The sequence below is a fragment of the Mustela nigripes genome, chromosome 3 (assembly GCF_022355385.1).
Source record: "Mustela nigripes isolate SB6536 chromosome 3, MUSNIG.SB6536, whole genome shotgun sequence".
In the NCBI taxonomy this organism is placed as follows: domain Eukaryota; kingdom Metazoa; phylum Chordata; class Mammalia; order Carnivora; family Mustelidae; genus Mustela; species Mustela nigripes.
In genome coordinates, this window is record NC_081559.1 from 138,770,884 (window position 1) to 138,789,631 (window position 18,748).

The window sequence follows — 18,748 nt, forward strand, 5'->3', positions numbered from 1 at the left end:
ATTTTTATCTTTCTTGGAAATCTTTTTTCCTGTTATTTCTATGAGCCTGTCTTTATTCTTTCTTTTTGGAGTTCCAATTAAGCAGATGCCAGAACTTTTTAACTTTTTTTTTCATATTTACTATTTTTCCTTTTTGAGCTGTGTTTTATCTCCGTTGTATCGTGTAAGTAACCATTCTTAGTTATATCTTTCCTGTTATTCAGCGTATTTACCATGTTTACCGAGTTAAAAACTTTTAATAATCATAGTCTTCCTTTCCAAGGCTCCTAGGTTTTGTTAAAAAGATAACCTATTTAAGTTTAAAGGAACTATTACCCTTCCTTAGTCCTCTGAGAATTGTTAACTGTATGTATCATATGTGCTTTTAAGTCTCATTTGTTCCATTACCTTTGTCTCTTCGGGTGTTTATCCATATGATGACTGTGGTGCCTTTCATTCAGATTACTTTTCCTTAAATATTTGCTGAGTTTGGATGCTCATCTGAAATCTGAGCTCTATGTTAGTCTGTCTCTGCAATATCTCATTACCTGGCCGTTCCCAGGATTCCAGGCAAAGATGTAGCCTGTGGTCTCCTGGGTAATGGAAGCTTCCCCTTCCTTCTTGGTGAGAGCGAGGACTGTCTTAAATCCCCAGTACAAGGAATTACATCTTTCTGGTTATACACTGCTCTGATCTTGGAGCAGAAGCCTTTACTGAACCTGCATGGTACAAGAAGAGTAATAAAGTATTCAGATTTCTTGGATGCCTTTACCTTAACCAATCAACCTTTGGTTGACCCTAGATCTTCTCTTGCTCTATTCTTCTATCATCTCAGCATGGAGCTCAGAGACCCTCTCACCCTCTTCATCAGTTCTCTAATGTCTGTTTGGGCTATTATTTTTTTCCTTTATCATGAATTCATCTCCTTTAATTTTTGAAATTTCTATAATTTCTGGTTTATTGAGGGCACCAAGTCTTTTCTTTCTTCTTTTTTAAACTGAAGGACAGTTAACAGACAACATTACATTAGTTTTAGGTGTATAGCATAGTGATTGGACAAGTCTGTGCATTATGCTATGCTCACCACAACTGTAGCTATGATCTGTCACCATGTGACAGTATCATAATAGCCTTGACTATATTCCCAATTGTTCCTTTTATCACCATAGCTTACTCATCTCATAACTGTATCTCTCACTCCCCTTCACTCATTTTTCCATGTTCCCACCCCCCGTCTGCCAACCACGAGTTTTTTCCTCTGTATTTATGAGTGTTATTGCTTTTTATTTGTTTATTCATTTTTTTTAGATTCCACATATAAGTGAAATCATGTGGTATCTATCTTTCTCTATCTGATTTATTTTACTTCATATAATACCTTCCAGGTCCATCTATGTTAATGCAAATGGCAAGATCTCATCCTTTTTCATGGCTGAGTAATTTGCACTGTATATATATATCTCACATCTTCTTTATCCATTTATTTATCAATGGACACTTGGATTGCTTTCATTTTTTGGCTATTATAAATAATGCTGCTATAAATATAGGGGTGCATATATCTTTCTGAATTAGTGTTTTTGTTTTCTTTGGTTAGATAGCCAGAGTGTAATTACTAGATCATATGGTATTTCTATTTTTAATTTTTTTAAGAAACTCCATACCATTTTCTACAGCAGCTCTACCAATTTACATTCCCACAACCGGTGCACAAGAGTTCCCTTTTATCCACATCCTTGCCAACACTTGTTATTTCTTATCTTTTCACTTCTCACCATTTTGATGGGTGTCAGGAGATATCTCATTCTGATTTTGATTTGTATTTCCCTGATGATCAATGATGTTGAGCACTTTTTAATGTGTCTGTTGGCCAACTGTCTTTTTTGGAAAAATATCTCTTTAGATCTTCTGCCCATTTTAATATCTATATATATCTATATATATTCAAGTTATTTTTCTTTGGTGTTGAATTGATATGTTATTTGTATATTTTGGATATTAACCCCTTATCAGATACATTATTTGTGAATATTTCTTCACATTCAGTAGATTGCCTTTCATTTTGTTGATGGTTTCCTTCACATACAGTAAAGGAAAGAATTTTTTCTAGTACTGTTTTTAACTACCAATTTTTTCATGTGATTTACAGAGATTTGGGAGGGGAGAAAGGTTTTTAACATGTTCTTAGTTTGCACTCTTTGGTCTCTGATTGGTTCTCTAGGTCTGTTATAAAGTATGTTAGTCTAATTTAAAGGAAGTATATGGCAAGCCATATTTGTTCCTAACACTAAATTCTAGCAGAAATTCATACTGTGAGTATAAATCAAATATATTGTTTATTACATTTCTGCTTGTTAATGCCTTTAGTTTGGTCCTCTCAAAAGATCTTGAGATCTGTCAGCTGTGAGATAGGGAAACGAGGATTAAGAGAGGCAAAATAATTTATCAAAGTCTAACAGATAGAAGAGACAGAGCCAGGATTCATTCATACCTATGTCTTGCCATGGCAATAGCTGTTTTTCATTGAAAGACATGAAGTAAAAGTAATAAACAGTGTCCTTACTGTAAGAGATCAACAAAATACATTTAGTACTAACCAGAGTGGGCTCTGTTAGAAATCATGATATTAGGAATAACTGATTGTCATGGATAATTTGTCAACAAATCACTGAGCTGACAGCATTTTTCAATTCCATTTTGTTGCCTTGTCAATAAGATTTATTCTTGGAGCAATTTGTGAACTGTTAGTGTTATTTTTTTTTTCTCCCAGAGGGCAGTATTCATAAATAGTGTGTGCATATTGGTAAACATCTCTCCAGTGTTGGCAAGTTAGAGATTCTCTTTTGAGTTGATTTTTTCCATAGCTTTCAGAGGAGGCTTATTTTCATATAAGCAGTAATTACAGAAAACAAGTGCCTGTAAGGGTAAATGTTATGCTAGTGAAAGAGCATTTATGTATTATGTGGCAAGCTGTAATTATTTGAGTTATTTCACAGAAAGAAAGAAGTCTTTCTCAGCAATTGTGATATATAGGATTCAAGGTCAATAAAGGTAGAGAGTGTGGTTGATTTAGGCTTTTGTGAAGTCCATGTTGTTTTGTTCAAGAAGCATTTTTGGAAAAAACCATAATAAATCCTTGGGAAACTGAAAGAGATAAAGAAATAAAAATACAAAGTATTTTAGTTAAATTTAAAATCACGTGCCAGAGGACTTAAAATAGAAATGTTGTCAGAGTATAGTGGGGTCCATCAGAAAAGATGGGCAGCATGCAGTTGTGGTGATGAATTCCAATTGAACAACTCTTTCTACTATTCAATTTCCTTGATGTGGAGTGAAGTAAAATACTACCTACCTCAAAAAGTTGTGAGATAATTAGGTGCCTGGGTGGCTCAGTGGGTTAAAGCCTCTGCCTTCAGCTTGGGTCATGATCCCAGGGTCCTAGGATCCTTCTCTGCCTACTTGTGATCTCTATCTGTCAATAAATAAATAAAATCTTAAAAAAAAAAAGTTGTGAGATAATGGATGCAGGTGTCTTAGCATTCACTTTGGACCAATCATTTGAGACAAGTTCCTTTTTTTTTTCTTTTTTAAGTAAAGTTTAAAAAAAGTTTTTTTTTTTTTTTTTAAAGTAAAGATTCTTAAACTAAACCTAACACCTTTCTTACATCTCTTTATAGTTTTCTCCCTGCCCCAAGGTCGGCCTGAGTGACCAATGTCAGAGTGTGGACCAGAGGAGATTAGTCTAAAGAGTCAGCTCAGAGGGACCTGAATTCAGTTGTTGCCTCCTTTGAGTGCCTTGGTTAAGATGATATGGGACCCATGCAGATGACTTTGTGCCTAAAATTTTAAGTTCTGAAGTAGGGATCATGTGTCATGACTGTTCATCTTTTAGGGGGTCTCCCTATGGAAAAATTCCTATGGAATTTTTACCTCCCCAATAGAGAAGTAGACCCAAATTCCAAATCCCTTTGTAACAAGGTTGCAAGCATGGGAACCCAGACTCTGCCAGTCAGATGCATTTGTATGAGTCTGCAATTGAGGTGTGAAGAGTATGAGAAAACAAGCTGGGAATAGAGCCTCCATTTTTGGTTACCCTGATGGCCATGGCAGCACCTTCGCCAGTGCTCGGTGTGGTGGTGGTTTCCTTATTGAGTCAGTTCTGTGGTTTGAAATTGGGCTTTGTTTTGAGAAGTAGGCCTTGTGACTGGTTCTCCACCCCTCTATCAATTTATGTGCTACCCAATATCTTTTAAATGAAATCCGTTTCTCATTAATCAGCCAGGGTTAAAAATTCTGCTGTTCACAGCTAAGAACTGCCCTTGACAGACAAATAATCTGGTGCGTTGGACTCTCTGGCATGGCTCATCTTTAAAGAACACCTCTGCTTTTGCATGTAAATTAAAGGAGACTTTGAAGTTGAATTCATTCACATATTCAGTCAGTAAATATTATTAGGTGTCTTCAGTGTGCAAGATGCTGCATCGGGTACGGAATGTTCATTGAAAAAGACTGCTCCTGGTCTTGAAGGACTTGAAACCTTGTAGAGTAGACAAATATTAGCATATAAACCAAATGTGCTGTAATGGAGGACTGAATCGGATGAGACCTGTGAATGTGATTACACTTGATAAAATGCTGGGAATCATTTCCAGCCATTTGGCAGAAGCCGAGGACAAAGCAGCTGGGGATAATTTATATTAAAATGATCTAATACATAAAAGGAATTGTCTTTAAACGAGGAAGAAGGAAACCCATATTCATTGACCACTTCTAACTTGCTTTGGGGACTGGGATGGATGCTTGGACGGTTTTATTTCAAGCTGATGGAACATTTGATATTGAGGGGGTAGAGGTGGAGACTGCTGGTGCTCATTTAACAATATTAGGGAAATGATGGTTTGGCTGAAAGATACAAGAGGCACAGGAAGCTTAGATCTAGGTTCCACCATTGTTTAGTGAGTGCCCACTCAATAGCAGGATACTAGACATTCTACTAGGGGTTTTCTGTATGTGATCTCAACCAGTTTTTCTTTCTCTTTCCCTACCTGTGTATGTGTGAGCCTCTCTAAATCACACGTGGAACAGATACCACTCAAACTAGCAAGAGCAAAAAGGGGAAGGTTTTGGTTCATGTAACTGAAAAATTGGGGAGTAACTTCATGGAAAACAGGATCTAGGGGCTCAGACAGTGCCATTAGGAATTTTTGTATCACTATCTCTAGACAATGCTTCTCTCTCTTTTGACTATATGCTATGACTGTTGCCTCCCTATGGAGGCTTGTGAGCCTTAGAGGGTCACATTATACCTGAGAGTCACATCAATAGAAGGAAAACTTCTGTTTTCCAAGCGAAGCAGCAAAAGTCGCAGATTTGACCCTGGGTCAGTTTGGATGATTTTGGCTATAAGTAACAGAAAACTGGATAAAATGGGCTTACTTTTTTTTTTTTTTTTAACATAGCAAGTAGCCCAGAGTTAGAGATCAGTTCTAGAGTTAGTAAACTCAGGATCAGTTACGTTAGCTTTCCTGCGGCTCTCTTGGTTTTCTTACGGTCTCGGATAGTTGAAAGAACTTCCAGCATCCCATCTTCATATGACAATGTCCAAAGGTAGGAAAGAATAAGTCCCTGGTTTGTGTCTTAAGAATGCAGAAAAACTCTCTGGAAGCCACTGAACAGACCTCTCCTTATGTCTTACAGGTCAATTATATCACATGCTTATTGCTTTACCAATCCTTTTCAAGAGAAATACAATTACCTTGACAGTTTTAAGCTTGTTAACCTTTTTCACTTGGGGCTAAGTAGGAGCCCATGGATGCTACTCACATCACCCAATAACCAAAAACAATCAGAGTTTTATTAGCAAGAAAGAAGTGGTGAGCTGGGCTCAGTACCTATTGGTATCTGCCAGTATCTCACTAGATTAACTCAGGTTATATATCCTTTCTTTTCTTTTTTCTTTCTTTTTTTTTTTAGTATCAAGTTTTTGTTTAAATTTCATTTAGTTAATATACAGTGTTATATTAGTTTCAGGTGGTTCATCACTTATAACACCCAGTGCTCATCACAAATGTTCTCTTTAATCCTGGTCACCCACTTAATCCATCCCTCCCCACCCCCGACTACCCCAGCAACCCTCAGTTTTTTCTCTATAATAAAGAGTCTGTGTTTCAGTTTGTACCTCTCTCTTTCTATCTCCCCCCAACCCCCCACCCTGCCCTGCCTTGAGGCAATTACCGTGACCACCTCTAGTTACATGCCTACTTGTGGAACTGTGGAGGCGGTGCCCATCATGGTAGGAAGGTATTGTGTCAGTCTGTTCAACTTATGTGAATTGGGGGTGGAAGAGGTTGGGTTCCTATTATTCAAATATGACTTTCAGGCTAATGCTCCTATCCAGAGGGAGGATGAAATTCCTTTGTTAGATTTTTGACTCAGTTGTTCGTTAAAAACAAGCAAACTCATAAATATTTCAGAGTCATCACAGAAAGTGAAGTAGGTGGTCAAGGATAAAGGGAAGCATGTGTTAAATAGGATCTTTCATTACAGAAGACACATTTTAAGCTGCTCCACAAAACACTGTTATTATGGACCATCTGCAGAACATGGAAATTTTTCAGGCAGAGTGATTTATTGCAAAGATACTTGACATTGTAAAATTTCACTGTTAGTCTGCTTCTTCACCTTGGTATATCTTTTGTAAAGCTTCCTTTCTGAGATTCCTCTGAATAAATGTAGATGATTTAAGGACTTTATCAAAGAGATGATAACTTTGTGTGGGCATATAAATAACCATGGTGGGATGAATCTTATAAACGGCTTGTGGATTGAGTGGTTAAACATTTCTATCATGAAATTCTTAAAAAATGTGTAACAACTTCTTGTTCCCTGTTATGATAAGACTTTATTCCCCTTCCTGATTTCTAGGATGCTTAGTGATCTGCTCCTCCCTTACTATTCATTCTTGATTCTTGATGCCTAGCCTTCCTTTTTTTTTTTTTTTTTTTAAGATTTAATTTATTTATTTGACAGAGATCACAGGCAGGCAGAGAAGAGAGGGGGAAGCAGGCTCCCCACCGAGCAGAGAGCCCGATGTGGGGCTTGATCCCAGGACCCTGAGATCATGACCTGAGCCGAAGGCAGAGGCTTGAACGCACTGAGCCACCCAGGTGCCCCCAGACTCACCTCTTTCAATCCATCATCTTTACTATTGCCCACAGAGGATAGATTATGCCACCCATCTGCTTAAAGACCTTTAGTCATTCCCATTGCCGGAAAAAATTCAGATCTCTCAGCATAGCTTATAAAGTCATTAATAATCCAGTGTCCTGACTAGTTTTCCAGCTTCATGCTCCATTTTTCCTGACAATGGATCTTTTAGCCAAATTGAGCTCCTAGTGGTCACATGAATACCTGTGCTCGTTCGGGTCAGCAAACATGGATTTGGCATCTGGAATTAACAGGTGCTGTATTAAATGTCTCATAGTACCAGTTATACGTTTATGTGTTTCTTTCCTCTTGGAATATGAGGTCTTGTCTCTTAATGCCTGGTACAAAGTAGGAACTCAATAATGATAGATGAATATATGAATGAGGTAATAGTGATATGTAAACTCTCTGTGTGAAGGGACCAAATAGCACCACTTCAGATCTCTCACAGATGAAATGTAGCATTAGGGCCAACACAGGCATTCAGTATATACCCATCATTGGATGAATTGTTTGCTAATGCTCAAGTCAAGGAGTCTAGAATGTGTACTTACAAAGAAAAATAAGCTTAGGATCCATAAATGTCTTTGCCCTTATTAAATGTATCATTTTTATTTTTTAAAGAATTATGTATTTTTTAGAGAAAACATAAGAGGGAGGGACACAGGGAAAGAGTGAGAGATTCCCAGGCAGATTCTGCACTGAGCACAGAGCCCAGTGTCGGGCTCAATCCCATGACCCTGAGACCACGACCTGAGCCGAAACCAAGAGTCAGATATTCAACCGTCTACATCCCCCAGGCACCCCTATGAAGTGCCTTATTGACTAAGTTTTTGGAACTGGTACTGGGCTTAAATATATGTCATCCTTTTTTGGGTAGAATTCTGAGTTTTTCAAGCAGTCATTTGCTGATGCGTACTGGTTATGAAGTGGTCTCCTTGGATTGATCCTATAGTAGATCATTCACATAATAGGTGATCAAGGGAGTAAGAGCAATACATGAATTAGAACATAGTTTAGAGATGAAAACCCACTTTGAACTCTTTTTTGGATTATCCATTAATATATTTTAAGTTGCATACTTTGGGCGGAGGTAGGTTTTAACACGTTAAGTGTAAATCTGTAAGACAGACTCACTAAAAGGTTTCCAGATAAAGTCTAAATGAGACGTTCTATTTTCTAGTGATGAGTAACATCCAGGAGAGATTACATCTATTCAGAAACAAAGTTGTCACATTGACATAAGCACAGCAGTTTCTCAAAGAGGACTTTCTGAATGACTCAGTCTTTACTCTAAGCCCCAAAGCTCTGTTACTGGATCTCTTGTCCACTGTCCCCTTTCACTGCTGGTAATTTTTGTGGTCTTGGCTGCTTCTAATCTCTAATGCCATATTCCTATCAGCCACCTTTTCAGCTTGCCATTCATTTTCTTTTAAGTTCCACTTTTTATTTAATTTTGTGATCTTTCTTCCTTGTTCCTGATTTTGTTGACAATGAAGCATTTCCAGCTATTTCTAGTCAACTACACATCTCTTTCCTTGTTTTTATTACTATTAAAGATCCACGTGCCTCTTATCTGGAAATAGCAGTATTGCCCATGGTTTTCTGATTTGCGGAGATCTGATGTGTGGAAGAGCAAGGTACCAGAGCATAAAAAACATGAAGATCTTCATCCATCAGACAGTAGATTTGCATATTCTTTTTCATCCTATTAGAAATAGAATCATTTTATTTAAGGAAAAGTTACTGCATTCATGGTCTAGTGAGGGAGACAAAAATTGTTTGTGATCACTAATTTACCTGTCCCTTCTATGCTAAAGCATAAATTACTCAAGGTGGGAACCATGCCATATTAATGTCTACTGTCCCCACCTCTTTATCTATGGATCTGTACATATCTATAAAGAGATATCTCTATATATTTATAGTATAAATAAATATAAAAATATAAATATACATCACACAACATCTGAGGCTCATTAAGTATTCAAGGTATGCTTCTGGAATGTATGAAAGAATGGTTGAATGATAAGATGTATGGCAAAGGTATTAGGGCAGTGGTCTTATTAGCATCACCTAAGGCTCATTTAAAATACATTCATACTTAGGTCTTCAAACTAAGTCAACTGCTATTTTTAGCTGGTTCCAAAATACAATTTTCCCTGTTTTTAACATCTCAGGAATCAATACTTCCTAATAATTGATGTGATAAGAAAGGAATTGTGCCATAATTCAATATGAAGTACGTTGCTTTCTTAGTTGCACATAAAATATACTTCCAATAGCCAATATTGTTAGATTGGATGAAAAACAGTAAATCAGTATCTCCCTAGGGAGTAGCCTGGGCAAAAATACCATCTAAAGTGCCACAAGTGAGTCTGATACATACTGAGAGTTATAGGCTCTGTATTAGGGGGCGTATATGAGGGAGAAATTACATGGGATCACTTTCCATCTCTTTTTGAATCATTAGCATGCTGCCTCGCCCTTTGTAGAAACCTCCTTTGCTGAATTGAGTGGAATTATTTGGGGCATTGGAGAAGTCATTGAAACTGTAGTACGTATATATAGTTTATACTATACATAACATGTTCTCTATCTACATACACATACATGCATACATGTGTACACACATATATACAGTGCTTGTTTCAGGCCTAATTGTGTTCCTGAATTTCAGAATTACCCATGACTTCGGTGATAGTTCTCTGCTTTACCATGTTCTGTTTGGCAGAATATGATGGAATTCAACGGAGGATGAAAATTAATTTGATGGACACTGTTTCATTCTATCATCAAGCATTAACGTATTTTGGAACATCTCCACTTAGAGATTACACAATGAAATACTTAATGTCAATTTACAATATCAGTGGAAAGACAAACATTGAAGGTTCCCCTTTGCAGGTTGGGACTCTAGATCTCTGATTGACAATATGAGTTATTTTTTATTTTCTGGTAAGTGGTTTAAATTTAGGTTTGGCCTTGTTATACCAAGTACAAACTCTCTGGTGCTTCCTTAGGTACCACATAGGCAGCGTCTTGATTTAAAGACAGTACTAGCCCATTGTTGGGACCTTCTTGTATCCTATTAAATCCAATCAGGTCTCTGCAGACCACATTTTACTGGCAGTTTATTGTAAAGAGGGCTGCCTCAGATTTTAAAGTTAATGTTAATTATGGAACGATGTCAGGGGGAGCAAACTGAAATGTCTTTAACCCATTTTTTAAAAGCAGGTCAAATTCAGCATCTGGAGGATAACTTGCAATTTGGTTGAAAATAATTGAACAGGTTTAACATGAAATTCAATAAAGGGGTCAGGGATATTCTAAGCTTAAAATTCTGAGATAAATTCATTTGGCCCAAGGCTCTTAAATTCATTTGGACCTCAGCTGTCTGCTAATGCCAAGTCCAAAAAGGTACCTGGATTTTCGTTTTTCAAGAATGTATCTGTCTTATTGAAAGAAGATTGTGCTGAATCATTCTTTATTTCTTTGGAAAAACATTTTAAAAAGTCAGTGGTCTCTCTACCATAAGTGAGGTTTGCTGAACTACAGTATAGTGTTATAGAATAGACCATGAGTTTGTACTTGCCCCTTCTAGGAAGAAGAAAGAAGAGCAGTGGAGGGAGAGTACTTAAGTCAGGTTCCCCAGAAGCAAATACTGAAGGAAGATTCTTTTTTTTTTAAATTAATTTATTTATTTTCAGAAAAACAGTATTCATTATTTTTTCACCACACCCAGTGCTCCATGCAATCCGTGCCCTCTATAATACCCACCACCTGGTACCCCCAACCTCCCACACCCCCGCCACTTCAAACCCCTCAGATTGTTTTTCAGAGTCCATAGTCTCTCATGATTCCCCTCCCCTTCCAATTTACCCCAACTCCATTCTTTTCTCTAACACCCCTTGTCCTCCATGCTATTTGTTATGCTCCACAAATAAGTGAAACCATATGATAATTGACTCTCTCTGCTTGACTTATTTCACTCAGCAGAATCTCTTCCAGTCCCGTCCATGTTGCTACAAAAGTTGGGTATTCGTCCTTTCTGAAGGAAGATTCTTAAGCAAGTAAAGTATTAAAAAAAAGTAGCCAGGGACACTAGGAAGGAAATGGGGCATCATGGAAGGAAAGCCTGGAGGGTTGCTTCAAGCTGACCCTTCAGGAGAACTCTGGGGTCATGCTCTAGGATTGTCCCAACCCACAGCAAGGTTGTTGAGGCTTTCTTGTTTCTGCCCACATCAACTATTGTTTAAGGATCATGAGGGGAGGAGGTCGGGCATTGGGGACATACATTCTCAGACACTACTGGTTAGATATGCAGGCAGAGCATTCAGAAAAGATCCTTAGATGCTCGCTGTTAAAGATGAAATTCAGGGAGTGCACAAAATGATAAAAAGGAACCGAGGGGGACCTGGGCAAAGCACTGGCCTTGTCCACTACAGAAAAGAGAATAAAAGGTGCTTTTCTCCCTGCCTCCCCACTCCTTGAGCCAAACTTCAATGGCTGGGGAGGGAGTATAACTGTATAGCTCTAGTAACTTCCAGATATGAGAGAAACATGCAAGGTGGGGTGCACATGCCAACCTGGGAGAGCCTGGCACAGTTAGGAGTGGGGACTGAGACATTTCCTCACGCAGATACAGATCTTGGGGTCAGCTTTTGTCTTCCATAGAGCAGGAAAGATGTCTAGACATTCCCACAGGCAGATGGACTGTATTGGGTTGTGCACCAATTGGGAGTGAGCAGACCTCAGGGTATAGAGCAGAACCAGTGTCATTCAAAGTGGAAAAAAAAAAAAGTTAATGAGGGGAGGGGGCTGGAAGCTCATAAGGCTAGGGGTGTAGAGATGCAAGTGAAGTGGGTGGCATCAAAGGAGCATAAAAAAACAACTTGGGGGTGGGAGTTTGGGGGAACCAGGCGGTGGGTATTAGAGAGGGCACGGATTGCATGGCGCACTGGGTGTGGTACAAAAACAATACTATTATGCTGAAAATAAATAAAAAATAAATTTAAATAAACAAACAAGTTGGGGAATCGGTCCCCTTTCGTTCCCTGCACTCTTACCTCTTTGTTTGGTTCTGTTTGCAGGGCTCCTTTCTGCTCTGGACAGTGAGAATGGCTAGGTAGGGCCTGGAGGAGGGGAGACAAGGAAGCAAGTTCTTTGGCCTAGTTCTGGACACTGAATTCAAGGGTGAATGACAAAGGGGACTTCAGAAATCATGAGCGGAGGAAGGGAGACAGGTTGGGGTTCTGGGCAGGTGCCCCAGCACACCACAAAGAGTGCGAGTGCATCCAGCTGTAGACTCCTTCCCCCTGCATGCCTTGGGAGCTGGCAGAGAGGGGTCGATGACGGGAAGGGGAGGGATGAGATGAGTCTGTCTCCCGTGTCGGTTTTTGCAAAGCCTTCCTTCTCTGGTTGACCTCAGATGCCTTAATCATAAAACTATCCCCTCACCTAGGCCAGTTTCACCTAATGCAGAACTATTCCATCTTGTCTGAACATATCAATCATCTCATTTCCTCAGTACTCTGATATGAGCTGGCTGGCTTTCTAACTAATTAACGGCAAGGTATTAACACCTTCCTCTCAGGCTCATAGCTTAATGGGTTTCTTTTGCCAAGGTTATTTGTAAAGGAGAAGGGTAAAATCCTTTTATCTTTGAAAAATTGTTTTTAACATTTTCTTATTACAAAAACACCTCAGGCACATTTTAGAAAACACATATATAGAAAAAAAAAAAAGAAATACCAATAATTGTATATCCCAGAGAAAACCATTTTTTTCCATTCTGGTGTGAGCCCCTTTCATCTTTTTATCAATAAAAAATATTGAAGACATAGAGGATATAAATATGTATATATGCTAAGGTCATTTGCATTTTAATGGAGTCTTGGTTGGCAGATAAAATTCTCAGTCATGGAAATGAATGCGTAACAGTGAAATATGTACTCTCCTCTCTGATTACATTGACCCTGTCCTCAGTGAGGCAGGAGAAAACCTTCTGTTTAGCCTGGGATTTTTATCCCATGTTGGATTGGCCTGGGCTGGGGGTTCAGGAAGTTTAGGTTGTAGGCGCAGAGTCTTCAACAACAGGCATTAAAAAGAATAAAGGGAAGGCAGATGGGAGGCAAGGTTGGAGCAACCCCAGGCCCGTCACGTAGTAGCTTTTCTTGCCTGGACAGGAATCCAAATCAACTTTTGCTCACTGTCAGCTAAGTTCCTCTGAAATTGCTTTCGTTCTTATATTAAAGTGCTCTAAGTGTGAAAGATTCAGAAACTCATTAGGCAATGCTTGACCCCTGTTGTAGATGTCAAAATTTAATGTGTTCAAGGAACAGGCAGGTTATGTATCATAGGCTGGGTTCTCTGGGACACTGACTCTGAGATGGAGTTTAGTGAGCAAAATGTTTTTTTGGGAAGTGCCCTGGACAATAGCACTTGTGGAAGCGAGGGAATGAAGCAGGGTTAGGCAGGAGGAGAACTGAGTTACAACGCATATTGATAACCTCATCCAACCTCACTAGGGCTCTGACATTGGAATGGCCTATTAGAATCATTCTGTGTTAGGCCAAGATGACCTGGCCTTTATCCCTTTCTTCCCTATGATCAGCCGTGGGCATGACTTTGGGAGAGAGAGCATTCTAAAGTTCAGGCAAACCCTGAAGGATCTCACAGTTGGTTGGGACAAGTCCTCCCAGGAAAGGGGACCTGGACAGTTCATCTCAGTGTCTATCATATCATGTAGGTGGACACAAGATGGTCTGGTATGCTGGGGCTAGTGGTAAACTTGGGGAGCAAGGTTCAGGCTACAGCCAAAGATGTTCAAATTCAATTTGTAAAAGGACTGTGCTGGCCAACCAGAATGTATTTTGGGGTAGGTTCTGGACTTGTCCTCTTATTTAGAACCTCTCTGCTCTAGAGAGAAGGCAGTATCCCAGCTCCAGCACTTGCTATAGGACCTGGGCTGATTTATCGAGCTTCTGTATTGTCTCAGTTGAGTCATCTGAAGAGTGGGGATAATAATTCCATTTCTTTTGAGGAGTTGTTATGAAAACTTAAATGGGTAATTTGTGCAAAGCACTAAGTGTTAGGCATGTTGTTAGCAGTTGTAATAAATGTTACTTGCTTATATAGTAATTAGGATACTGGTTGTCACCTTCAGATTATCTAGAAGCTCCTGGGGTTGATGACTCCGTGACCCTCAAGTCTTATTCTTATCACCCATCTCTCCTGGTCTCACAAATCTGGTCCCATTGGCCTGTTGGATTTTCCCACTGGATTCCAATTAACCTGAAAGTCAATGTACCCAATTAAAATTTAGGATCTGTAACTCCTTCCTAACCCTGGCTCTCTATACTCGCCTCCTCTCAAATCAGAATTTCAGTCCCCAAACTGGGATCTTTAGAGCTATCCTTCGTTTCCTTCCTTTCTCTCCCAATCTTCCAGATTCTGATAGTCACCAAGATCTCCCTGTAGACTCCATCTTTTCCTGCTGAGTTTCTGAAATCCTCCTTCTTTCATGTCTTACTTTTGCTCTCATTCCTGTGTCCACTCTTGATGAACTCAGTTTCATTTTCCAGATGACTTTCAAAGAGATTTTTTTTTTTTTTTTTCAAAATGACGACTACTTTCTTATTGCTTCCAGCAGGGATGCTAATCTCCTCAAACTACTTTTTGTGATCTAGATTCAACCTACACACCAAGCCTCACCTTGTGCCATGTACCCACAGGAGTCCTTATTGCGGTACTGATCTCTCGGCAGTCCTGGGAATGTGCCCTGTTCTCCCACAGTTCAGTGCCTTTTTACGCATGATTGCCTTCCTCTGGAAGGCCTGCCTCTACTCTTACCTTCACTCTGAATTGTTATTTATCTACAAACTCTTAACTCCTATATTAATGAATATTAATATATTGGGTTGGGAAAGAGATACACACCTCCTTTGTGATATCTCCTCTGGCCCTGTTCGGACTTAGGCATTCTCTTTTTTCATAAATCTCTATCATTCATTTATTTGAAGTTTATCTTTTCAGCTGATACTTACCAAGTTCCTATTGGATGCCAAGAAATCTTGGTCAATGCAGCCATTATAAGTTGTTACATGTCTAGTAAACTTGTGAGGTTTGAGTTTCTTAATGGTGTGTTCTTAGCACCCAGCATAGTGCCCAGCATGTAGCAGGTGCTCAATTAATGCTGTTCATATAAATCAAGATATGGTTATAGTTCCTAAATAGAAAATCAAGACATATGGTCTGGCCAAGCATTTTTTCTTATTAGTGGATGTATTTATGTAGAATTCTGTTAAAAATTAATTTATTCTGTTGGCTGTGTTGAAAACAAGAAGCCATGAAATAGAACAAGTTCCCCAAAGTCATTTACTCTGATTACAGAGTCACTTTCTTTGGGCAGAATTGGAGCTCCCCTGGGACCTTGGTATTCTGTGAGTCCATGAGAATTGGGGCTCCTTCCTCTTTTATACCCTATTCCTTTAAGGACTGGAGTCTGTCCTGGTCCAAAAATGGTACAGATGTTGATTTTTCATATGGCTTTCCAAGAATCCAAATTTGTGTTGCACTATTTTATGTAGGCCAGTTTCATAAGAAGAAAACATTTCCCACCCTCTTATTTCACCTTTCGTTCTTTCTGCTCTTGAACTTGTCTTTTTATGTGTGGGCTATTTCAAGATCTACTTTAATCCCAGGTTTGCTGTGGCATATATAAACTGGATAGCCATTTGAGGCAGAATGACTAGAAAAGAACAGAGATGCGCTCTGTTAATGCTCAGAATCCCTCCTGCCCCAGCCTCACCACACAGAGCTAGAGCAAAGTGAATCTTACCGGTGATCGCTTTAAAGACAATGCTTCACTCTGCCCAGTGGTCAGAATCCCAGACTGAGGCAACGGGAGTGGTTTATTTCAACTGTGAGCCCTGTGTTTCTGGACTGGAGGTGAGGCATGAGGCAGTCATGTGGGGCAGAGGGTGGTAGGCAAGTGCCCAGAAAACATCAGTCTCTCCTGACTTTTAGCTGGTCTTTTTTTGCCCCTCCTTTTCAACAGAACTATCATTATGGAAAGATACAGAACCGAGAAGTTGCTATTAATGTGACATAACTAATTAGTGATCTAAGGAACTTTGAAAGCACAGTGAGTTCTGTAACAAGATGACGTTTACATTAAAAATGATACTGGGCTGGGGAAATGTACTAGACATGCAGTTTATATAAGGAAAGAACATCCTTCTCTGACATAGGTTCCAGAAAGTAAATGGGCTTTCTTTGATGGACAGGCGACTGGTTCACATCCCAGGCATAATGCTGTAATCAAGAATTGGCATCTCTCCCTACTTGCTTGTTATCTAATATTTTTCATAATATGCATTCATCAGGGAGTTCATTCCCCACAAACTAAAGCTTTTGTCACTCTGTCATTCTGGATGAAAATGGTTAGTTGTATTATGCAGTAATCTGGTCATCTTTTTTATAGACATTGATCATTATCAATTCATTTCAGACCAAGATTTATTGATTTTGTCTCTGAGTTAAAAATGTCCCCTGTTGGAAAATGTATTTATAAGCCCTGATTACTAAATCTTTATGAATTTAAATAATTTTTTAAAAATCTCTTCTGGGTTTATATGGTCCTTCTGGGAAACCCTCACATCACTTTATTAAAGGGGGGGCAAACAGAGATAGATTCCCTTATATTGCCCTTTATGTTTTAGGGTCAAGGACATCTGCCTTTTGTTTTTGTTTGTTTTTAATACATGTTTTTAGTAGATATTACATGCATATGGTGTGAAATATACAAGTTACAAAATCACATATAATGAAAATTAAGCCTTTAAGAAAATTAAACCACCTAGTTTTTCTATACTTATTTAGAGATATCTACCTATTATCAATATAAACTTCCAGAAATATTCAATGTATACCAAGAATATAAAATATATGTATTTTTTTTAATAATTATTTATTTAACAGAGATCACAAGTAGGCAGAGAGAGGAGGGGAAGCATGCTCCCTGCTGAGCAGAGAGCCCGACGTGGGGCTCGATCCCAGGACCCTGAGATCGTGACCTGAGCCGAAGGCAGAGGCTTTAACCCTCTGAGCCACCCAGGTGCCCCTGTAATATGTTTTTAATATGGAAGAATAAAGCTTTGGGTCTTTCACTTAATAATAGCTGTTGGGGTTGGTCGTAAACATTACTGCTAATCACTATTTCCACTGCTCATTTTGGCTAAAACAGTAGAAGGCACTTCTCCAGAATTTTCTATTTAGATGATCATGTGATTTGCTTTATCCAATAAATCATAATCAGAAGTGACATATTACTTCTGGGTAGAAGCACTTAAGCAGGTACATAATTCTCTTTTACCTTCTCCCCCCTGCTATTATGATTTTGATGTTCTAGATGAAGAGCCCATTTTGTATGATTAAAAGAATACAGGGGCACCTGGGTGGCTCAGTGGGTTAAAGCCTCTGCCTTTGGCTCAGGTCACGATCCCAGAGTCCTGGGATTGAGCCCTGCATCGGGCTCTCTGCTCGTTGGGGAGCCTGCTTCCTCTTCTCTCTCTCTGTCTGCCTCTCTGCCTACTTGTGATCTCTGTCTGTCAAATAAATAAATAAGATCTTTAAAAAAATAAAAAAATACAAAGTTTGATTGCGTTAAGCTACTAAAGTGTTAGGTATATGTTTGTTACTGCAGTATGACCTAGGCTATCCCGGATGATATAGAGTACAAGCTCGAGTATTTTATTAATATGTATAGAGCTACCTCAGTCTTTTAAACAGATACACGAAAATTGACTGTTTGGAGGTATTATAATTTACCTAAACTAGTTGCCTCTTGATAGACATTTAGTGTGTTTCTAATCTTTTGCCATTACTCTGAAAATGTTGTTGTTTTAGAGCTGGATCCATTTTGATGCTTCTTCTTAGAATGAGGTGAGATCTTGAACCAGTTATTTGCAGAAGGGATATGTGTGTCCTGGGCACACTGAGAGGACATTGTCATATTCAGGTCGTATTCAGGCTAGCAAGAATTCTTCCAGTTTCACAGTAACATTCTTTTCGTGAGGTGGAGTAGTTCTGTATAGGCTAACGTAGAACTTTTCTTCCTTTCAGCCAACAAGAATGAGCAGCTGTATCTACCCTGACTCACAGATTGCTTCCTGCAAACATGGCATGGTTATCGATCTCTCATTTAGCTTTGAACCTCACTGTTTCTTCTCAGTGTCATTCCTGATCCACAGAGCTTGTTCTAAACCAGGAATTATTTGTTCTGTCCATCTATACATGTCATTTACTATACAGCACCTGGGCTTTGCTCCTTTTGCTGAAATTCGTAGTCATAGGCCTTCTCTTGCAGCTTCTTCCTACACCCATGTTTGATGCTCTCTGCTTTTGGCAGTTACTCCTCCCGTTTGGTATCTGGGGCTACGTATATCTTCTAGTTTCATCAGAGATGTGATTTGCTTTGTATTTCCTATTGTTTTGGCTTTGGAGTGAGCTGGACCCATGCTGAGCCCATGCAGAGGCCAGGAAAGCTCATTCTAGTGTA